Genomic DNA, 22,169 nt, shown 5'->3' with positions numbered 1-22,169 from the left:
TCTAAATATTGTCTGATATTTTATGCCACCTACCTACTAGTTTCACCTTCTGGTTTTGATGTTGCAACCAAACCTTAGCTTGTGAGCCCTTGAAGTCTCTTGTTCGGGTTACAAAAGGATATCCATTTTGCTACTAATGGGATGTTTTCAGGCACACTGAAAAACAAATAGCTTTCTCTTCAGTCCAAAATAGAAATGTTTTCTTTCCCTTAACTCTTTAAGATTTGTAAAAGTTGAAAAGATATAATTACAACAGGTTGATGTCTAGATACTTATTTATGTGTAGGCAAAGCAGAGTGGAATAGATAAGAATGCAGACACAATTCTCTTTCAAAATCACATAAGGTTTGTTGGAGTGAGTAGGTGGTCTTAATTGCACATATCTGACAAATACTTTGTAAAACAAGACAATGAGTAAGAACATCAAATAGCATTTAGAAGTGGTTGAAAGAAGAGCACATTATATCTTTCAGTTGTTCAGAACTATCACCTTATTCCTTGCTGCTCACAAAAAATATATAAAGAAGCACCACAGTTCAAATTAGGTGTGTGGATCAACTATAAAGTTTGAGATCCTTTGAAAAAATAATTATTTGAACTGAAGCAGTTCAAAGGCTATCTGGTTCAGCTTGGGGTCCAAATTTTGATTCAGAAAAATGAAAACTAAAAAATGCTAGCTTTTTTCTTTTCAACAGAAATGAATGAAATTTCCTTCTGAGTGGATAAAGTTTTCCAAATCAGAGACAAACTTGTTCAGGGTTTTTGTTTTGGACACATTTAAAATTTTATCCTCCCTTCCCCCAAAAGAGCCATCTATAACTTTGTTATTTCTTAGGCAGAAACTTCAGCCTTGTGTTCTACTCAGTTGGCATCAGAATCCACAGGAAGTAAATGATGAGTGGATAGGAGTAGTGACACAAAGATAAAAGAACTTGAATATCCAGCTTTTCCCAAGCAAACACCACCTGTATAGAGCAAGTAGAGAGGAGAGAATAGAACAGACAAGAAGAAGGTGATTACTTTAGCATCACTTCCCCAAAAGTGTGTGATTGGAGACCCCGATAAAATAAATATTTCTCATTAGAAGCTAGACCTGTCCTATACAAAGAGATTTCCTCCACACCTCTCCTCACTGTGGTTATATAGCAATCTTGGAAGGAAATGTTTCAGTTTTTGCAGACAAATCGCAGCATCTTTTTAATTAAAAAAATCCAACTCTTTTATGGTTTGAGGTGCTTTGATGGTCTCTGCTTTGGTTCAGGGTGCTTTGGGCATCCTGCCTTGATTCAAACAAGCCCATAATCTGTCTTAAGCTGTCCCGCTTTGGTTCTGGATCTATCCAAATATTTTGCATACCCCTAGCTCAAACACAACATACTTGCTTTGATTGACATCTCTTTTCCAGAAATAGAAGTGACTGTATTATAGTGGCTAAGAGATGGCAACTTTAACCAAGTTGTATCATTAACATTTCACCTCTTGGAGAATCTACTTTGGAGAAGAGCTCCAAAACAATGATAATAAGGCTTCAGGCAGCTGTGCAGGCCCCAAACTAGGCTACAGGACACAACTTAGAGAAACTCCTGACCCGTAGCAACAAACAAGCTTTGTAATATCTGGACCTGTCTGGCCAAGTTTGAAGAAGCATAGAAGTAGATCCCTGCTGGATCAGATAATATTTTATTTTAAACTATATTACCAGAGTTGGCAACTGGTCAACCAGATCTGTGCTGTTTTGCCCTCAACCCCAAAAACTGATATTCAGATGAATCCTGTATCTCAATCTTCAGTTTCTATTTAGCTAACACAATTAATACTGGTGGATATACTCCTGAGACCCTGTTAAAGATTATGCAACTAACATTTATATCTAATGTCCTCATTCCAGCTAAATGTAGTTCCCCTCCAAAAAAAAACACCCCACACAGCAATAACAAAAGCAAAAAGTAAATTAAAAAGATGGTTTGTCTCAGCAAAATTAATCCATACATATGAACCTTTGTAATGTGGCACATACTAAGTGACAAAGGTATCAATTGAAAACCAGGTAAATTAATTTAGCAAATGGATAAATAATTTAATTCGCTGCATTCTGTGTGAAGAATCTATATTGTCATATAGAGATGCTTGAGGAATGCATTCTTTGCCAATTTCCGTATGAATTGTACTGATCTGTACTTTTTGGAATCATGTTCAAATCAAAGCTTAGCTATTTAACGTATGTTGCACCATTCTGAATTTTGCAGCACTTTTTTTTGTTACAATTTAGTTACAAATTTAGTTTCCTTGCAGTTCAGTATTAACTCTTAGTTCCCCCTCCCACGTGTATTTAACTGCTTCTCTACATTCCATCATCATTAGTTATTCACAGTTCTTATAATGATGTTATCAGCTGTGGCCTTTCTGAAGCATACCGAATCCATATTTTCCTTCTCTAGGATATGAGGCATCAGTTACGGGAACATGTACTTATTTCATAAAATACTTTACAAGTTTTTTATAATCTCATGATCAGCATACTGGGTACTCTGCACGCAGGATAGGTTGCACTGGAACACTGGGCAGGACTTGATAAGAATTACTAAAGATCAGGAAGTGGGGTTGGGATAAATCTGCATTACTTGTCATGAAACAGGACTAAGTATTGAAAAGACTATTTTCCTGGTGAACCCTTTTGTGTGAATGGACTTCCCCAAACTTCCCCACTTTGTGTTATAGGAATTAGGTTGAAAGTTTCTTAGATTTTCCAGGTCCAGTTCCCTCAACTGCCGCTTTCTTTTGCTTCCAACTTGAAGCTAAAGTCACAGTGAGAAGCAAACTATGGAAGAGCTCCGAATTTCAAAAATCAAAATGTGTTTTTACTCTTTGGTTTAAAAAAAGGTTGATTATAATTCTGTATATGTTCTCTATTTTGTGAAGGCAGAATAAATTAGAAATTGCTCTCACTGAAGGGACAGATAGAATTTAATTTTCCCCCTGTGCCAAGCATCACATTTATGTCAGAGAAGGTAGCTAATGTTCCAATCTGCAGAAGAAGGTCGTGGCCTTGTGAGAATAATAATGCTTCCATCCTAGCCCTCAAGGATCTGTGCCCCACCCCTCTGCAAGCTGCATGACTGAAGGATAACAAGGCAAGAAGCTGTGTAGGTACAGCAACCCAAAATGAATGAAGTATCCCAGGACAGTAGAATGACAGAAGAGCTGCCTTTTTGCCCCTTAAAGGCACCAGAAAGCATAGCAGGGAAGAGAAGACTAGAATGCAAGCACCATTCTTGAATAGAAAAAACCCCCTGAATAGAAAAAAACCCCTGAAGTTTCATGTTGCTCATCAACACGCCCTGTCAATATATTGCGGAAAAACAAATGTATTATGCTAATAATATATGCAAACTAAGATTCACTAGCAGCCTCCAGAGAGGCTCCAGTTGACGAAATGTGTGCATGCTTTGAAATCAACTGGTCTCAGGTACTTGCAGAAACACTCATCAAATTATATACGTGGGGGTTGTGAATTCTCAAGTATCAAAGGGTTTTGCTAGAAGACTGTAGTGGTATCTGGTTTGCTCTCTTTGCAGAGCATCTGGGGTTACTGCACTGAACTATTGAACCTGATGGTACAAGTAAAATTATAGAATTCCTTCAGTTTGTTTCTGACAGCTCATCTATGTAGAGATAATTGTTTTCCTAACTTTAGCTTCCCTGATAATTCAAGAAAAAAATAGGCAAATATGATTTTGACAGTATTAGATTCGTCATGCAAGAAACAGCCATTATTACTTTAAAGCTTGCTCACAATTTTGTGACAACTGGGTTCCGTAAGTAGAGGGCTCATTGCATTTTAGTAAATGATCTGTCAAATCCCCAAAAGGTGTTTAGTCTTTTATTCAGATGGCTAAGTAATATTAAAACATACCATCTTGTTTGCTGATAATATGATGGAACAGCTGAAGACAAGCTTTAAGAAAGTTCAGTTATTAATATTTATGGCTGTATGAATGCTCATCCAAGAAAATGCAAACTAATAGTTGGGTGTAACTGCAAGAGGTTTTAAAAACTTCTGCTGAGACACAGCATTTTTTAAGCAAGCTGTTTGGACTCCCCCCAATGAATAAATGAAGTGATTCAATTATTTAAAAGTTTACTCAAAAGCTAGTATACATAGTGATGGTTAAGAGAATGAGCTGAGAGCCATGGAGTCCCCAGTTTCACCTCATCTCACCCACGAACTTAGTTTTGCTCTTCTCCATCATCCCATTCTGCCGCACTGCCCCAAGTTCTCAGTAGTTGCTTGTTATTTTCATCTCTGACCTTGTTCCGCTCTCCTGCCCCTCCTTAGTTCATGCAGTTGGCTGGCTTATCACACCAGTAGTATCCCAAGAGATTGGAGCTGTTGCTTATGCTTTCAGATGCTTTAGCGGGTAGTGTGTGTGTACAGCACTGGATATATCAGATGTGTGTTCTTTACAGTGCTTGGAAATTTCTGCTTAAAAAGGAGGCAGTTTGCTTCAAGTTTATCAAAATGAACTTTTTAGTTTGTAAAAAAAATCAACTTTAGCTTCCCCCCCTAGCATTCAGAATGTGGAGAGTCCCAAAATAAGTTATACGTTATCAGATATTTGACAGAATGTCAACTGGTGAAACTTTCCCATAATTGTATTTCCATACTAGAAAAGGCTTGGCTTGTTTAACTTGTGCCAGACACATAGCTGTTAAAGGCACAAGACATCATTTGTTTTGTTTCTGTTCCTTTACTTCTTGCTGCAAGTTGCTCCTGTTAGAAGAGACCAAATCTTTTCAGAAGCAAGGATTTTTAAAAGTTTAATGTTTATTCCTTCTGATCGCTTAGCCATAGTTTTAAGGGCCAAGCATCCTTCGCAACAGCAGCACCTCTTAATCTGCCTAATAAGCCTTAGACCATTGCATTCATGTTTACAGTCTAGCTTCCTTTCTAGATGTCCAGTTGACTACTTCATTCTGAGCACTGATTCTTCTGGATCTTATGTATTACTACTAGCTTGCTATGACTGGCTGTAAAGCTGGTCTGAATGCCACCTCCCATTATGACAGGGGCAGTAATCTTGGACTCCTACTGACTTCAGTGGTGAAACACAACTTTTATATGTGGAGCATTACACCAGTGTTTGGAGTGGGACCGATCTTTCATTGAATATAGGATTTTAATCATTTTCCTTGGCATAAATCAGTTATGATAGTGTATCTCTGCATCCTGCTGGTGCAACGAGTTTATTTGGAGTCCTGTCCTCATCCAGTGATTGTAATTCAATGATAGGACTGTGCCTACAAACTTTTTGCAATGGTCTTAACTAAATGCAACCAGTACCGCTGTAGAGAGAGTTTTGCCCCTCTTCTGCTGTTAACCCTTGTCTATAACGAGGATGTTATGCAAGGCATTTTAGTTGTAGCATAATAATTTAAAGTATAATTACCATTTTTTCTTTTGTTCGATGCATTCCTTTGTGTGGCATTACAAAAGTGTAGATGTTCTCAAAGGCACTGAAAAATCTCATTGTTGCTTGTAAGATATCTAAGTGAAAGCATCTTGATGTAATCTTATTGGAGACATACACAAAGCAATTCATTAGTGTGAAGTATTATACTACATTTAACAGCTTTGATCAAAAGTCTTTGAATGTTGCATAATGGGTGTAAAGTTGGGGCTAGCATAGTTGAAATTTAACTGCAAGCTTATTTTAATATGTCCTTGGCCACAATTCACGTTCAATATAAATTGCAAAGGCATTATCCAGCCACCACTGATTCACCTGGGCTGCTGTAGATGCTGGGGAAATGGTGATCACTGCCTGCAGTCTGGTGATCACCTGGAAGCTGCCATCACTGGGTTGGCATGGAGAGACTTTCTGCACAGTTTCTAACATGGGGAACACTTCCATGTGTTTATGTTAAAACATATTTAAAGCAGTTTTCATGTGTTAAATCTGCCATAAGGAGCTCTACCATGCAAAGGAGATTTGGGGCAGTTTCCTCATGGGGCTTCTAATTTTTCAGTTGGCTCTTATTAGTTAAAATATGCATATTTCACCCTTCTAGTGTAAAACTCAGGGGAGTCTTTAACACATACAACATTAACTGCAAAACAAAAAACAAAAAACCCTGGGTCAGCAGTTGAAGATGCATAAAAACATTGCCGCCTTCAAAAAATAAAAGCTGTCTGGTATTAAAAGTTTTTCAATAATGTGTGAAAAATAGTGAGGGAAGGGGTCAGCCACACTTCATAGGGAAAGCTGTTTCATAATCTGAGCCCTTAAATCAAGCTGTTGATTAAAATGCTAGAAAACTATTATTAGGTTTTGCTACCCCACCCCACTGCTTTTACTGGTAGAAAACCCCTTTCTGCATGCATTACTAACATAGTCTCAAAGTGAATGCAATAAAATTTAATATGGCCATCATAATGTGGATTGAACACATGATTATTGCCTGTAGTTTGCATGAAAATGCAATAGAATATGTGGTGGCTGTGAGTGATAGTGGGGATTTAGATACCAACACATCCCAAGCCTTGCAGCCTGTCTGTAGAGCGGGGAAGAACTTGCCATTGGGATGCTGACTTGACTTCAGCACGTTTACACTATTGCTGGTGAATAAATAATAAATCATTATCAATAGAGTTATTTGATGTATTGTTGCTTCTTCTCAAAATCTTAGAAGTATTTTGTGTGCGTGTGCGCGTGCGTGCACATGCTAAATTGAGTGGGAGGAGAGAAGCTATTGCTTCCAAGAGGTCATTTTATTTTTAAAAGAATGCTGTCCATATTTACATCTGTATGTCCTAAGCTGTGCCAATGGAAGGAGTTATTTTATTTTATATTATTTATAGAGAGAACTAAAAAACAAACTACCAAATTTTTTAGTCTGTACATTTGCTGGGAGTGGGCGAGTGGTGGTCTAAGTATTATTGAAACTAAAATGCAGCATATGTCTAATATTAATTACATTTTTTAAAAAAATTGAAGGTATTTTTTCAAATGTGTAGTCACATATGGTGTGATCAACATGGCACATTTTTAGGTATGAATTATTTATCTTTCTGCAGGCAGACTCTAACTTTCAAAGTGCACAAGTTACACATTTGAATTAAAAATAGTTTAATTTTTTGATTGCCATAGGGTAGCATTAGACTATACTCAAAGTACACCTATTGAAAGGAAAATTATTATTATTATTATTATTATTATTATTATTATTATTACCCTGCCCACCTGGCTGGGTTTCCCCAGCCACTCTGGGCGGCTTCCAACCGAATATTAAAAACAATACAGCGTCAGACATTAAAAACTTCCCTAAACAGGGCCACCTTCAGTTGTCTTTTAAAAGTAAAATAGTTGTTTATTGCCTTGATATCTGCTGGGGGGGTGTTCCACAGGGCAGGTGCCACTACCGAGAAGGCCCTCAAACTTAGTAATGTTCATTACTTTAAGTGGGTTCACTTAGAGCAAAACTAAGCTGAACACTACCCATAGTTGTTTTCTGCACATTTTATGTGCTGGTTAATAATAGTGTACATAAGAAACAGCTTTCCGATAGTCATACAGTTTTTAATGTACCACTTCTACAAGTAGGCAGATTGACATTTATGATAATGATTATATATATTCTGCTCCTTGTTTTTTGAGCTTGGGGCTCATCCAGATTTCCGCTTGTCCCACCACTTTACCCTGGGAAACCCAATCTTTACCACTGAATTGGAGCAAACACCAGTTGAGCCCCAGATTGTGGGTGATGTCACGTTGCTTGCAAGCTGCTCGGCTTCCGCCCACCACTGCCTGCTGCCTTGCCTCTGTTGACTCTGGCACTGCGGCAGCAACTAGGCTGAACCCTTGTGGAGATTGTGCCCATGTTGCTCTGTGTGACGTCACACTCATAACTCATTGGGTCGCCCGGCTGAACACCCACAGTGTGCACCCAAACGCACATGCACGCACACATCGAGATGGCACTTCCACCACCCCACTCTTTGCTTTTGGAAGTCTTATTTATAAGAAGCTTCTGTAGGTGAGGAACACCAGGGGAGAAGTGTTTCTAGAACCAAGGTGAAGCTGTCAGGCTGTTATTTTTGCTGTTGGATGTCATTCACGTAATCTTGCTTATAGTACCGAAATTTTGTTTTTGTATGTTTTTATATTTGCTGTTGTGCTGTTGTTTTATTATGTTGTTATGAAATTGTTTTTGTAGTGTTTGATTTTGAAATAGACTCCTGTTTTCTTTGTTATAAGCCGCTTTAAGCACATTTTTTGTGTATGGAAAAGTGGCATACAAATAAAATTACGAATGAAATGAAATTATGAACAAGCTGGTAAGGAACAAAGCAAGCAAGACAATAGAAAATGAAGCTGCAAAAGTACAGGCAAACATTGGCTGTTTAGAGTCTTCAGCATATGAGTTGTTGACGAAGTATCAGTATCTTTCTAGCTTCATTTTGAGATCTTGCATTGTTCTGGCAGTATTTCATGGAATCTGCATATCAAAGTGAATTATATTAAATAATACACATATTAATAATATTTAAAGGTTCTGTGCGACCCACAATATATATTTAAATTACACAGGCATGTAATAATTCTCTGGAGTTCATATTATTGGGCATGTTATTCAAATAAGTTTTATAAATTCCTTCCATGCTATATCCAGTGATATGTATATTTCTTTCCCTGAGGTTGTTTGATACCCAGTGGTGCCTTGATGTTCTTGCATTGCAGAACAAATAGTTATTATTTATTTTCCTGTAATTCTGTCTTTAAATGAAAGAGCCATGAGGGTGTATATCTTTCTTGCTGAGTTGTTATAGATGTACTTGCACTAATGGAAAATTGCTAATGTATTACAGTATTGTACATTAATATGAAACACTTACTGCTTGTTTTCTTTTTTATATTTAAAAAATAGCTTCATCTTTCATAAATATGTCTAGATAAAATAAATGGAGGTAATTTCTGGTTAGAAAAACATTTGTTGGCTGTAGTGTCTGAATAAAGCAAGATGCAAGTATTCCTCCTCCCTCTTCCGTTTCCATATGAGTATATGGATCACCAATAAGGATTTGACTCTTTGAAAAGATGGAGCAACTGCCTGGTTTAGTGCTTTTAAGTATGTTGGCGTTGGTAACTGTTGGTTTTATATGACTTCCAAGATCCTTTGTGATTGTTGCCAACAAAGACTTCATGGAACTGTGGATTTCAGTGGGCTTGAAAAGAGTTTCACTTCCTTTATACCAGTGCTCTCATTAGTGTGCTGTAAGCGTCTCTAGCACTGTGTGTGTGTTTGTGTGTGAGGGACAGAGGGTGGGACTCAAGGTACAGTGATCTCAAGTGCTTTACTGGTGACTTCTGGCTGTTTGCTGTTCCAAACCGATAAAACAATTATTTTTCTGATGGTTGAGGCCCATTTCAAATGTGTAGGCAAAAATAAGCCCTGTAAAAATAAGAACTAACCTTCGTTCTCAATCTCAAATTATCTATTGATGTATTAAACAAACAAACAAACAACAGGCCATCCTATCCAGAAGATTTCCACAGTTGTCTCTTCTTGTAGTCAAATAACTTTTACTCAGAGTAGACCCACTAAAGTTAATAGACCTAAGTTAGTCATGGCCATTAATTTTAATGGGTCTACTATGGGTAAAAGTTGACTACAATCCCACGTTTACAATTTCTGCTAAGGTCAACATGGCAGTAAATACAGAAAACTCACAAATATTAGCCTAGACAAAATAAAAGTAAGGCTAAATAAAATGTGACAGATACTAGTGGAAGAGTCACCCCATAAAGAATCTCCAGTAAAGGTACGCTTAATCCTTTCTTGAGAAATATAAAGTATCTCACTCAATTTACTAGATTACTCTTGCTGAGAATTGTGGTCATTATTATTGTTATTGTGATTATTATTGTGATGATGATGATTAAAGTTTGAGTTTGCTTGCTAGCAGCTGCACAAACAATGAATACTTAAACAGTATTAACTTTTAAGCAATGTTAAAAACACACAACAGAAAGATGGGGACCCTTGAGAAGCCTATCAGAATTTGAAATATGTGTGATTGCGCAAAGTCAGAAAAACAGCTCCTCCTCTAGAATTTAAGTATTCCAAGCAAAGTTGGCTAGCCTTGTCTCTGAAGGAAACAATCAAATACAAGAAGTACTAAGGCTTATTTATCCAGAGAAATTGAGTATAACAAAAGTGCAACAGATCAGTCTATTTATCACCTGAACAGAGATAAATGGAAAGCTGTAAACAATGATAATGAGTAGTGAAAAGATTAATCTTTTAATTTTCTCTCTTCCCTCTATGAGCTCCTCTACTCAGCATTCCTTCTAATTTTGAGAAGCTGACCACATAGTCCACAAATCAGTTAAGATACAATGCTGAGATTCAAGCAAGCTGATTCCCTTGGAAATTAATGAGAATAATAGACTATCTTAAAAGCTAAGCACTGTGGCTTAGCAGGTGTATAAATCAGAATATTTGCTTCTAAATAAAGGAAGATGTGCCAGGAGGTATGATATTATTTTAAAAGCTAGTAGTCCATAAGTTCCAACATTCTGCCAATAAAAATCAGGACCCGGGCCTTGCACTTCCTTCCCAAAGCCCAGTAAGCTTCTGCCTGGCTTAGGTAAGGAGCTGTGATGCTCTGACAGGGTGTGAAAGCCCTTCTGCCTCTTTCCCAAAGCCCTGTAAGTGCTTGCTGGCTTTGGGAAGGAGGCAGAAGGGCTCCAGGGTCCTGTCAGAGCCTCATACCTTCTTCCCAAAGGCTAGAAAATGCTCCTTTACAATGCTTCTGCTGCTACAGGAGCTGCTTCTACAGTCCCCATCCACAGGCGACGTGAAATTGGGGCAGCCCAGGATGAAGGCAGAGTCTGGGGCACCTTCAAAGAAAGCATGCTTGTCCCACTTAAATTGGGGCACTTAGAACGTATTTGTGTAGTGCTGTATCGTTATAATACAGCTATATTAGTTATTTTTACAATTTTATTGGCAACTGTAATATGTATGCTATTCTTTATTGGAAAAATATTGTCATAGTATCTCTCTGTCATACAAAACTGTTCCCACACTGACATCTCTCAGAATGTATTAGTCCTACTTCCTGTTTCAGAGCCTGGTTAAGGAAGAAGGGATTTAAGGGGATGGACTGCAGGGGTGAGAGCTTTCTTAGTACTGGTGTTCGGCTGTTTTCACCCACGTGACCACTCTCACACCTATCTTTAGATGTAAGTAGGACAGTTGTGCATTTACAGTACAGGTCTATCACTATCACATAGTTTGTGTCTTTAATGACATGCTGACCTTAATTATGGACTTCTGTTATTGGGCATCAACTAGGTATCAATGATAATGACTGTTATGTATCATGCTTTAGGTCACATACATCTTGTATTGTCATTGTTCATTCTATAAGAGTTCAGTGTTGTCTAGTTCATTATGGGGAGAAGAAACCTGTCACCTGAGTGACATCAATTTCCCTTTTTCTCTAGCCCTTTTCACATGCTACTCATATTCTCAGCAATCATGGATACAACAGGAAGCAAGACTGCGCCTACAGTGTTCCATTTCCCACTGGCCTTGCCCCATTGCTGTTCACACGTTAAGCACCAAGTCTGCAAATGGGTATCTCTTTATAAGCAGCTTAAGCAGACGTTTATTTGCAGATGTTCATGTGGGGTACATAAACATCAGTGGGATAGGACCAGTTGAGGGCACCATGTTCAGTGCCAGCAGCACAGCCATGTATGCTCCCCGTAGTATCTTATGATTACCCTACATGTGAGTGATGCATGAAAAGAGTGTTTGAATTCAAAGGAAAGTTTCTTTCCTTAGTGACAGCTGTATGCATCTCTGTATCAAATAACTTTTTGAAGATGAATAACTTTTTAAAATAACTTTTTTAAGCAGGGCAGAGTGTGTAAATGAACTAAGGGTTTCTTCAAAACTTCTTTTTGTAAAAGATCTGAAAAACAATAGTTAGAGATGAGATGAAACATCACCACAGGTATAAATTTCTGCCTAGCAGCTGTGAATCAATCATGGCAATTATAGAATCATGGATCTGGAAGAGGCCAAAAGGCCTTCAAATTGAAACCATACACACTACAGCCATGCCGCACAATCTAGACCATTTTGTGTCATGGTCTGAACGCAAGTGCACCGTCAAAGATGACTGCAGAGTAAACAGCAGTGCGTCTTGACAATGCATTTTGTCCCCTCAATTGAAAGCTTGAATTTGTACTGTAGATTATTGCGGGCAGTCAGTTTCTTGCCTCTGATGTTTTATTGTGTTTTGATAGTGTCTGTTTTAATGTTGTGTTAACGTTTGGAATTTTTATGTATACCACTGTGGAATCCATATTTGTGTGAAGGTACGATTTACAAAATTTTAAAATAATAAAATTAATGGGGACAAGAAAGAGAGTTCTGCAGAGGTTATGGAACCTTGCAGTGAGCCCAAACTCTACCAGGTAGTGATTGGTCCCTGGCAAGAGGGACATCAAATTCTTCTGGATACAGATCACCACCATAATGTTCTCTGGCATCAAGAAGAATTTTCCGTAAGGTTCTCCTTTGGATCACCTTTCCTTCTGGTTCCAAATAAAGTAACTAGCTGAAAACAGACTATTTGAATTCAAGCAATAATTAACAAACATATAAAACACTGACACCTCAATAACAAGAAGGATCCTTTCCCTATTCCAAGACACAGATTCCATTCTAAGCAGCAGACTAGGATGTCCAAATGTGCAGTCATCTCATAAGGTTGTTGTAACTCTCAGACACATAACAGGTGATGGTAGTATTACTCTGCAGAAAACAAAGGGTTGTACTCAACATAGCTTTAAGAAGAATGTTCTATTGGTGCAAGGATTTCTCCTTGAGCAGCAGAACGTTCTGCTCCTTCCCTTTCCCATGTCCTCTAAATCTGTTCTGGCATTTCCCTCCACTCTCCAAGACAGATTTTTTTGGGAGGGAAGTGGTCTCATTGTGCTAGTGCAAATACATAATGGAATACCACCCCGAGTATCTAATCATGATAATAGGACTTTTCTTTTAGATGCCGAACCACTAAAACCACTTTAGAGGGATTTTAAAGGGGTTAAACAAATGAATGGAGGAGCTTTGGATGGCTGTCTCCTTTCTACAGTCTTAGCATAGAGAAATTTTCCTACCTAACCAACTCTGAATTTACCAAATTAATGAGTGTTGTGTGAGACAGTGAGGTCTTCTTCTTTTTGACTCTGAGAAGATGGTCCTTCTTTAGTTAGAAAAAAAAATCCAGTTCCTTTTCTTCATAGCAGCTCTTTTAAAAACCACATATATCTCATAAAAGCACTTCCATCTCCTGCTTAGACAAGAAAGTTTCTGAAGAGGTGGGCTATGTGACATCCTAAGGAGTGCCTTCAAGGAAGTTCTTTGCTATTACCTGCCTCCTACTGGTCAGACAGAATTGCCTTCCAGTTTGGAGTGACACCTGAGAAACCGACTTTTATATTTGCTCATTGATAATGCATACAGGAGTAAATCCAGATGAAGAGTTGATTGGCAGAATGAAAAGGAGACTCTGCTATAAAATTGAATTGTGTCAGCAGCTTGTTTTGCTTCCTATTTTTCCCATCCAAAAAGAAAGTACGTAAGAAGGAGGAATTGTTAACAGCTTTCTTCTCATCTGAAATTTAATTACTATGTATGAGCAAAATAATTCCATAGAAGTATTAAACAATATTAATATAAGGTTGCCTATCATTGACATTTTCCAGCCATTGCTTTTTCTGTTTCTGGGTATGATCTCTGAGAATTTTATTACTAAAATATATTGCAAAGTGACAGAGAATTAGCAAAAGATGAGGTGATGCTGTACATTTAAAAGACTAATCCAGTATTCATTGTCTCTGATCTGTGTTAAAATTAATGATATTAGATAATCCACCAATTGAACAGATAATGAAGTGAAAGTAATAAGGACTTAATAAAACTGTTTTTCTTTTATTAAATTACCTTACTTTTTGAGCTTATTGAAGTTTATGTTTAGCGTTCTAACAAAACTCAGATGAAGAGCATTGGGGAGAGGGGTGGATGGAGATAACTCTACTATGTTTTTTCTGATTTTCACAGATATATGAACTACTATTGCAGTTTAATCTTGTTTTATTTAGACTATTTCTATACTACTTAATATAAAATAGAAGTCTAAGTGGTATACAGAAAACTAAAGCAACAACAGACAACTTAAACAGCATTTTTAAAACAAAAATGCTGTTACATATACAGCTGTTACATTAACACAAAATTTCTAATGTATATGAATCCCTTCTCCTTCTGACGCACCTTCCCTCCCCTCATCCACCATTACTCTCTTTTCCCACTTTTTTACTGGTGTTGCCACCCTTCAGGAGTCCTGCTTGCTTGACTGACTTTCTTTTATATACAGAACACTTTACTATAAACTATTTAACTTCTACCCTGAGGTCCTAATGATACTTTCCTGCATCTGTTTGCAAAAAAAATTGCCTTTTTTCTTCAGCAGTTCAGTCTAGGGGAGGGAAGAAAGAAATGACCAGAGGCCACAGCAATTCACTGAAAAATCCAAATGGTCCCACTGGCCTAAAAAGATTGGTGATCTTTAGCCTCTCCAACTGGGACATGATCTCAGATTGTAATAACAGGGAGTTTGTTAGTTTTCACTGACTCTACTTGAGCTTCATGTGATCCTCCTCCTCTGGTTCTGTCACAGGAAGTTGGTGGGGCACAAGAAGAACCCCTGCTCCCAGGCGCAAACCTTTGTCAGCTGAGGAACAACATGAGCCAATAGGGGTTGTGTGGGTGATTCTTATGGCTGGATCTGGCATCTATGATGTGAGGCTGTGCTGTTTGAGTGATTGGGCTGAAACCACAGTATAGCACTGAGCAGATGGTCATACTGACAAGATTAAGTGATAATTACCTCCTCCCCTGCACAGTGAGACTTAGATATACTTTCAGATCTGATTATGCTGACTAATCAATGAGATGCGCACAGTGTAGGCAGCCCAACTCTACATGCATATTTCTGAATAAGGGCATTTATTAGTGGTAGAGTGAAAATGGAAGAGAGGAATCCCACATTTCCCAAACTTACCAAAGTGTTTGTGGGAGAAGATAGCTTAGATAGTTTCCAGGAAACAGCTCAGTAGGGCCTCATGCCTTTAACATTGTTGTTCATGCTCACAGTGTACTAATGCTGGGAATTGTGGGAAATGTTTCCCATTGTCTTTAGATATTATAGTACATTAAAGACACATGCACAGCAGTATCTGGAGACACTATGAACTCCTTTTCCATGGTTTCAGGCATCTGTGTGTCCTGCTGTGCAGATGTGGCAACACTCAGAGGAAAAGGGAAACCCTACTGAATGTCCTCCTTGTTGCCCCTCCACTTTGGTAAGTTAGGAAGGGTGGCATTTGCAATAAGCAGGCCTCAAGCAGGCCTCTAGGTGCCATCACTCCCAGGGAGGCCTAGATATCTCACCAGAATGGAACGGATCAGTTGTTTAAAAGGGTTAATTTCAGGTGCTTGGTGGAAGTCCTTATTTTATTTTATTTTAAGTTTGTTCTTAAATATGTATACCACCCTTCATCCGTACATGTTAGGGCAGTTGACAACATAGAGATGCCACATAAAAGCACAAAATGCATAATAAAAACAAGAAGAAAGGGGGAGCAAACCAATAAGCCCCTTACCCCACTCCCTCCCACAAACACATTTGAAAGGGGTATGTGAGGAACGTTTTCACCTGTCGCCTCAATGTATATAATGAAAGCCCCAGCCAAACCTTCCTGGCAGGATCATTCCACAAACACGGAACCACTGCAGAAAAGGCCCATTCTTGTGTTGCCACCCTCTGGACCCTTTTGTTTGGGAGGCACATGAAGAATATCCAAAATGAACTGGACATAGGGGTGATGGATTGGTTCCACTCATCCATAATCTCTAGGGATAAATTGATTTTTTAAAATGAGCACATACCCATTTTAATGTGTTTCACATAGCATTTCCACATAACCCTCTTACATGGAAAAATGATTTTAAGTATTTAATTTGAACTTGTACAGTGGTACCTTGGGTTACATACGCTTCAGGTTACATACGCTTCAGGTTACAGACTCTGCTAACCCAGAAATATTATATCGGGTTAAGAACTTTGCTTCAGGATAAAAACAGAAATCGTTCAGCAGCGGTGCAGCAGCAGCAGGAGGTCCCATTAGCTGAAGTGGTGCTTCAGGTTAAGAACAGTTTCAGGTTAAGAACTGACCTCCAGAACGAATTAAGTTCTTAACCCGAGGTACCACTGTACTTTAATATTTCAAAACATTTCCTGGAATAGCTACAGAGAGGAATCTGTGTAAAACAAAACAATTAAATCAATTGGCACATTTCAGATTAGGAATGCGGGGGGTGGGGTGTGAAGAACTTGCTATACATGTAGCCTTGTATAATGGTGCTTTTAGAAATACGGGACTTATTTGCAGTTAACTGCAGGAGGAAAATCAAACAAGGTATTATTAAAGGTGGTGGACTAGTTACAGAGTGTACATTTTTTATGTTCTTCATTGCTTTTCAGTGCTGTAATTGATTTTTTTAGCTTTATTCCTTTTGGGATCAGGGGTGGAGGATAAAATGCTTCATAAACAGTTTGTGCTCACGATATAGCATTTTTGACATGTTGCCTACAAAGTATTGCCAAATGTTCAAAGATAGCAGAACAACTCATTCTAAATTTTTCTCCATGTGAATGTGGTTGTAGGGATCAGCTCCAGTGGCATTAATCCCCCGTTTTGTGTAGGATGCAGTGGATGCATGTATACCTTGCATACTACATTCCTGCTAGCACAGATCATTGCACCCAGCAATATGAGTCCTACTTGCTGAGTGCAAGGATTTGTGGATTGGGTGGGGTGTATTTTGTGTATTTCCTCATCTGTAGAGTATGCTAACCATTAAGTATGCTTGTCCTGTAAAGTCTTTTACTAAGTATCAGCATATTCAGTATGAGACCAGTCTTCCTGTATATTTGTTATTCACCATGTTCTTTAACACACACACACACACACACACACACACACACACACACACAAAACGTGAGACAAGTTGTAAGCTCTGCAGTGAAAATGAGATCTTCTCTGGCAGTCATTTACCTTCAGTGAGCAGTTTCCAGAAGCAACTTAACAGTGTGAGTATATACATTTGTTATACAAGAGAATTCCCAGAGAGCAGGTCAAAAGTTGCTGCGTCAAGGATGAGGTAGTTAGCTTTATAGAATTCCTTTCTCTTAATGTTAAAATCCAATTTCCCTCATTCAGATTTATGCACTGTGCCTGTGATCAACATTTCAGACTACTTTAAACAGATTTTTTCCCACTGCAAGAAACCACACATTTAGATAAGATGTGTAGTTTCATGCATATTGTTCTTAAGGCAGCAATCCTAAATGAAATTTCCTAGGAGCATTAATTTAATTTAGGGTTGCCACATTTCAAACAGTGATTTTTTAATGGGGAGCGAAGTTGTTGAGCAAAAAATTGACATTTTTTAGCTACTTTTAGGGAAAGTTGGCGAAAACAACACTGACAACATGGGTTGTCATACATCCAGATTTTGCTGATTTCCGGACGTATGGCAGCCCTATTTAATTTGACCTACACGGGATTGTGTCGCTTATAACTAGTAGTAACATTTCAAGTCATTTGATTTTTTGTTATAATAGCAAAAGAAACTCCATCTGGTAATAAATAGTACTGCATTATTTATTTATTTATTTATTATGTGTGAACGTAAGCCTGCCCTCCAAAAAGGGATGGGTGGAGTAAAAAATAGGACTATTAGCCCATCTAGCTCTGTCTTGCCCGCATTGACTGTCAGTGGCTGTCAGTGGTTTCTTCCAGAAAGGAATCTTTCCTACTCATGCCTAGAGATGCCAAGAATAGAACTTGGAATATTCTGCATGCAAAGTATGCACCGTGCTACTGTGCTATGACCCTTCCCATCACACTAAGATAGTGCAACAATATTACATGTATTTATCAACACACATTATCTGATGACATTATGGAGCTGAAGCTTCAGTATAGCCTGTTTGTGTTTCTTTGTTTGTTTTTACAAATAACTTTTAACCTTGGATTAATTCTGTAGGTTTTGACACAATCTTTTCCCCTTTCAAATATTTAAGACGGTTGTTTTCCCACCAGCCAAAATTACATGTTTTGTACAAATGAAACAACATATACATTACCATCTTCTTGCACAGCCTCTAGATGTGGGGATAGTGTGGATCCTGGCCAGTAAAATGCTTATTTTCTGTCTAATAAATTAAGGAATAATGACTTTTTTTCAAGGAGTCTTGTGGCACATTAGCAGCTACATACAGTGGTGCCTCGCAAGACGAAAATAATCCGTTCCGCGAGTCTCTTCGTCTAGCGGTTTTTTCGTCTTGCGAAGCAACCCTATTAGCGGATTAGCGCTATTAGCGGTTTAGCGGCTATTAAAGGCTTAGCGGCTAAAAGGCTATTAGCGGCTCAGCGGCTTAGAAAAAGGGGGGGGAAAGCGAAAAAAATCGCAAGACTCGCAAGACGTTTTCGTCTTGCGAAGCAAGCCCATAGGGAAATTCGTCTTGCGAAGTGCATCGAAAAACGGAAAACCCTTTCGTCTAGCGGGTTTTTCGTCTTGCGAGGCATTCGTCTTGCGGGGCACCACTGTATATTTTTATGTTACCTGAGGTTTGATAGGCTAGAGCAGAGGCGGCAAACTCATGGTGTATAGGCTGGATCTGATTTGCCACATGATTTTGTTGATTGCTTGCCAGTCCTCCGTGGCCCAATTTACACCCCCCCTCCAGAACCTTGAAATCAAGGTGGGGGTGGGGATTCAAAAGGCTGTTTTCTCAGTCCAACACCTTCTCTGCTATAGTGCTAGAGAGAGGTTGGAATATAGGGTTTATCAGGGGTCAGCAACCTTTTTTAGCAGGGGGGTGCTCCACTGTCCCTCAGACCTCGTGGGGGGCCAGACCCTAACCCTAACCCTAACCCAGAGATGCATTTTAAATAAAAGCACACAATCTGCTTGTGGAAAAACACCAGGTAGGCCCCACAAATAATCCAGAGGTGCATTGTAAATAACACATTCTACTCATGTAAAAACACACTGATTCCCGGACCCTCCGCAGGCTGGATTGAGAAGGCAATTGGGCCGTATCCGGCCCCCGGGCCTTAGGTTGCATACCCCTGGTTTGGATGATAGCCTCTTACATTTTCTCTATCTGCTTTGCTCTCTTTGCAGCTAAATGGTCAGTAAGTGTGGTGAGTGTGTGGTGTATATGTGTGCTAAGGGCAAGAGTGAGTATGCAGTCACATTGAGTCCAAATATTCTTTTTAAAAGGGGCTCCACTATTATGTGATCCACTATTGGTTGTGGGACCCTTTTCCCTATTGGAATACAGCTAGGCTGCAACTCAGGCTCTACCCTCTCATTGGCTGGATCTCAGAGAGCTGCATCATACAAAATCGGTTCTATGGCTTGCAGATGTTCCTGTGAACTGCTTGTCTAGAGTTTAACTGTGCTTCTAGGCACCAAATCTCAGGGAAAAGAGAAGAGATATGGCGAGTCATTTTACATTATATAAATGTATAATGGACTTTACAGATTGTGTTTTGCTGTTCCAAGTTTCTGCTTCCAAAGCAAACAGCCTGCTTTTTAGAACAGTTCCTTCAGTGCAAGTTTGATAGTATTTGCATTGTTGGAGGATTTTTTGCATGAGTGCGTGCAATCAAATTTCTGCAAAACAATTAAATGAAGCCAAATGGGGCATGTACCATAACATGAAAGATGTGAGCTTGACCTCTCTTCACTCAGGATTTTTGTGTTATTCTGGCTTTCCCATTAGTAGATGGATGTAGTCACATGTGTTCTGGAAATAGTAGCTCAAGACTTTTTTTAAAAAAACAAACTTCTTCACCAGCACTTGTATATACTGTAATTTATGTTACTTAGGAAAAACAAAGAACAATGCAACCTCACCTTTGCTTAGTGCAAAGCAGTGTTCTCCAAGTTGTACTATAGTAATTTAAATTCGCAGAAAATGAAGGCAAAAGTCAGGGTATTGTTTCAACTGCCACATTTTCTACATATATAATAATAGTTTTCCAGCCAATATGGATCTGTTACAAAGCTACACTTTATAATGTGTCCTGCTCCCCTAGGACTTATTAATGGATCTAGCAGATTTGCCTGTTGCAAAACTTTCCACTGCAAATGCTTGCATTTTTAATATTATCCACTGACGAAGCTGAACTTGAAACTGGGCCTACTAGCGTGTAGCAATTTGCATTTTTTACAGATGTGGTCAGAGGGCCAAAGTTTCTGACGTGAAGCAGGTGTTAATAATGAGTACAAAGGACGTATTTCATATATAATTATAGCAGCCTTTCTCAAGCTTGATTCTCCCGATGTTGTTGGACTGCAACTTCCATCATCCCTGACCACTGGCCCTCGTGGTTAAGGAGGTTCGGAGTTGTAGTCCATCAACACATGGGGACCAAGGTTGAGAAAGGCTGGCCTATGGTGAAAACTTATTAACAAGTACCTTTGTCATGGACAGCCTTGAACTCCTAACTGAAATTCATAAACAGGGACAGATGCCTTTGGCAGTGTGCCACAGGGGAGGTCTAATGCTATCCATCAGCTTTTCATCAGCAACTATGTAAAGAAATTGACAGTTTAAACTACAATTTAATATTCAATTCCAGGGTGTTGTATATATTTAATGATGTATTGGACTGCCTGTTGTCAACCATAATGACTGGCTGAATCCTGGTCTCTCTTCGGGAACTAGGAGGCTGCCGAATAAGAGAATGTGAAGATGTTTTCAGAAATAGCTGGCTCTTTCTCGTTTTTTTCTGTTTACCTTCTTGCAGTTTAATGTCTGTTCTAGTAGAAATATTTTTAACTTCAGGCATTCTTCCACTTACACGCTATCAATTCACATGTGACAGCGTATATGCATGACACCAGGAAATACAGTTAACGTGCATTACCTGCATATTGTCATATTTTTATTTCCTGGGGTGGGGGAATTAGTCTGGAAATCTGTATGTTTTGTGCTTTAACTTAAAACACGCACATGCGGCAGTGAGGTTGGGGATGCACAGATGGACCAGCAGAGCCAGTGCCTCACTTCTGCTGGTGCATCCATGAAGCCCTGTCTTGCTCCTGCCTTGCCCCATCCCCATCCAGGTAAGCTGCAGTAATGTCAGTATCAAAGTTTGGCTCTACCTCACCACACCAATTTCCACTGGCATTTTCATGTTTCTACCCCACGGTCTTTCCTGTTTACATGACATACAAGCAGTGCATGTTCCAAGAATGTGTGTGTGTGTATATATATATATATATGTGTGTGTGTGTTTACAAAAACACACTGCAGTGCATTCATGCACTTTTCATTAAAAACCCTTTTGAATGAAATGGTATGACATGAGAAGCAGCTGAAATTTGCTTTGGCAGATGAGTTCTTCCTCTAAATCTCACACAGCTTAATGATATTCATTGTGTGTGTTTGTGTAGGTATGTATGTATTTAAAATATTTATGTCCTGTCTTGTAAAAGCAATCTTCCTAAGACTTTTTTAAAAGGCTGCTGGCACAGTATTCTTTCTGTCTACAGTGCAACTTTAAGACCAGTTTGTGTACTGTTGTGAGCAGTTAGTTTGTGGTGGCTGGTGTTCATTGGGACTATTAGGCCAGAAAGTAGTATAACCAACAGTAGATGGATCTGAAGCCAGAGCCAATGAGGAGATATTTAGAGATGTGACATTACTGGATATGCTGGTTTTGATTGTTGTTGTTGTTCTGGCAGCCCAATCCTGTGTATTGTTACAGAAGTTGGGTGCCTCCCCCTCTTTCTGCTGAGCGTTGGCAAGAGTTCATGGTGTTCCAGGCACTCACTCAGGGTCTGTAGTCCTTTGGAGAATTGAGACATGGCAGAGACCGTAGCAGCTTTAAGAAATGTGGTTTATTCACCTATTTACACCTTCAGTCTGCATGGAGGGAGTCCAGATCTTATAACGTGGTCATTTCAAGAGGAGCTTGCCCCCACAGCAGTGCAGCCAGTCTTCA

The 22,169-nt window shown here is 38.9% G+C and overlaps 1 protein-coding gene across 27 annotated transcripts in view; it reads left to right on the top strand.

Moving 5' to 3' along the window:
• Nucleotides 1-22,169, top strand: part of PTPRM (protein tyrosine phosphatase receptor type M) — a 404,856-nt gene that overhangs the window by 118,756 nt on the left and 263,931 nt on the right. The gene's annotated exons all lie outside the window — the stretch shown is intronic.

Source organism: Podarcis filfolensis, assembly GCF_964270895.1.
Source record: "Podarcis filfolensis genome assembly, chromosome: 7".
Lineage (NCBI taxonomy): Eukaryota > Metazoa > Chordata > Lepidosauria > Squamata > Lacertidae > Podarcis > Podarcis filfolensis.
The sequence above is the reverse complement of the archived record's forward strand: the minus strand, read 5'-3'. Positions and strand labels throughout refer to the sequence as shown.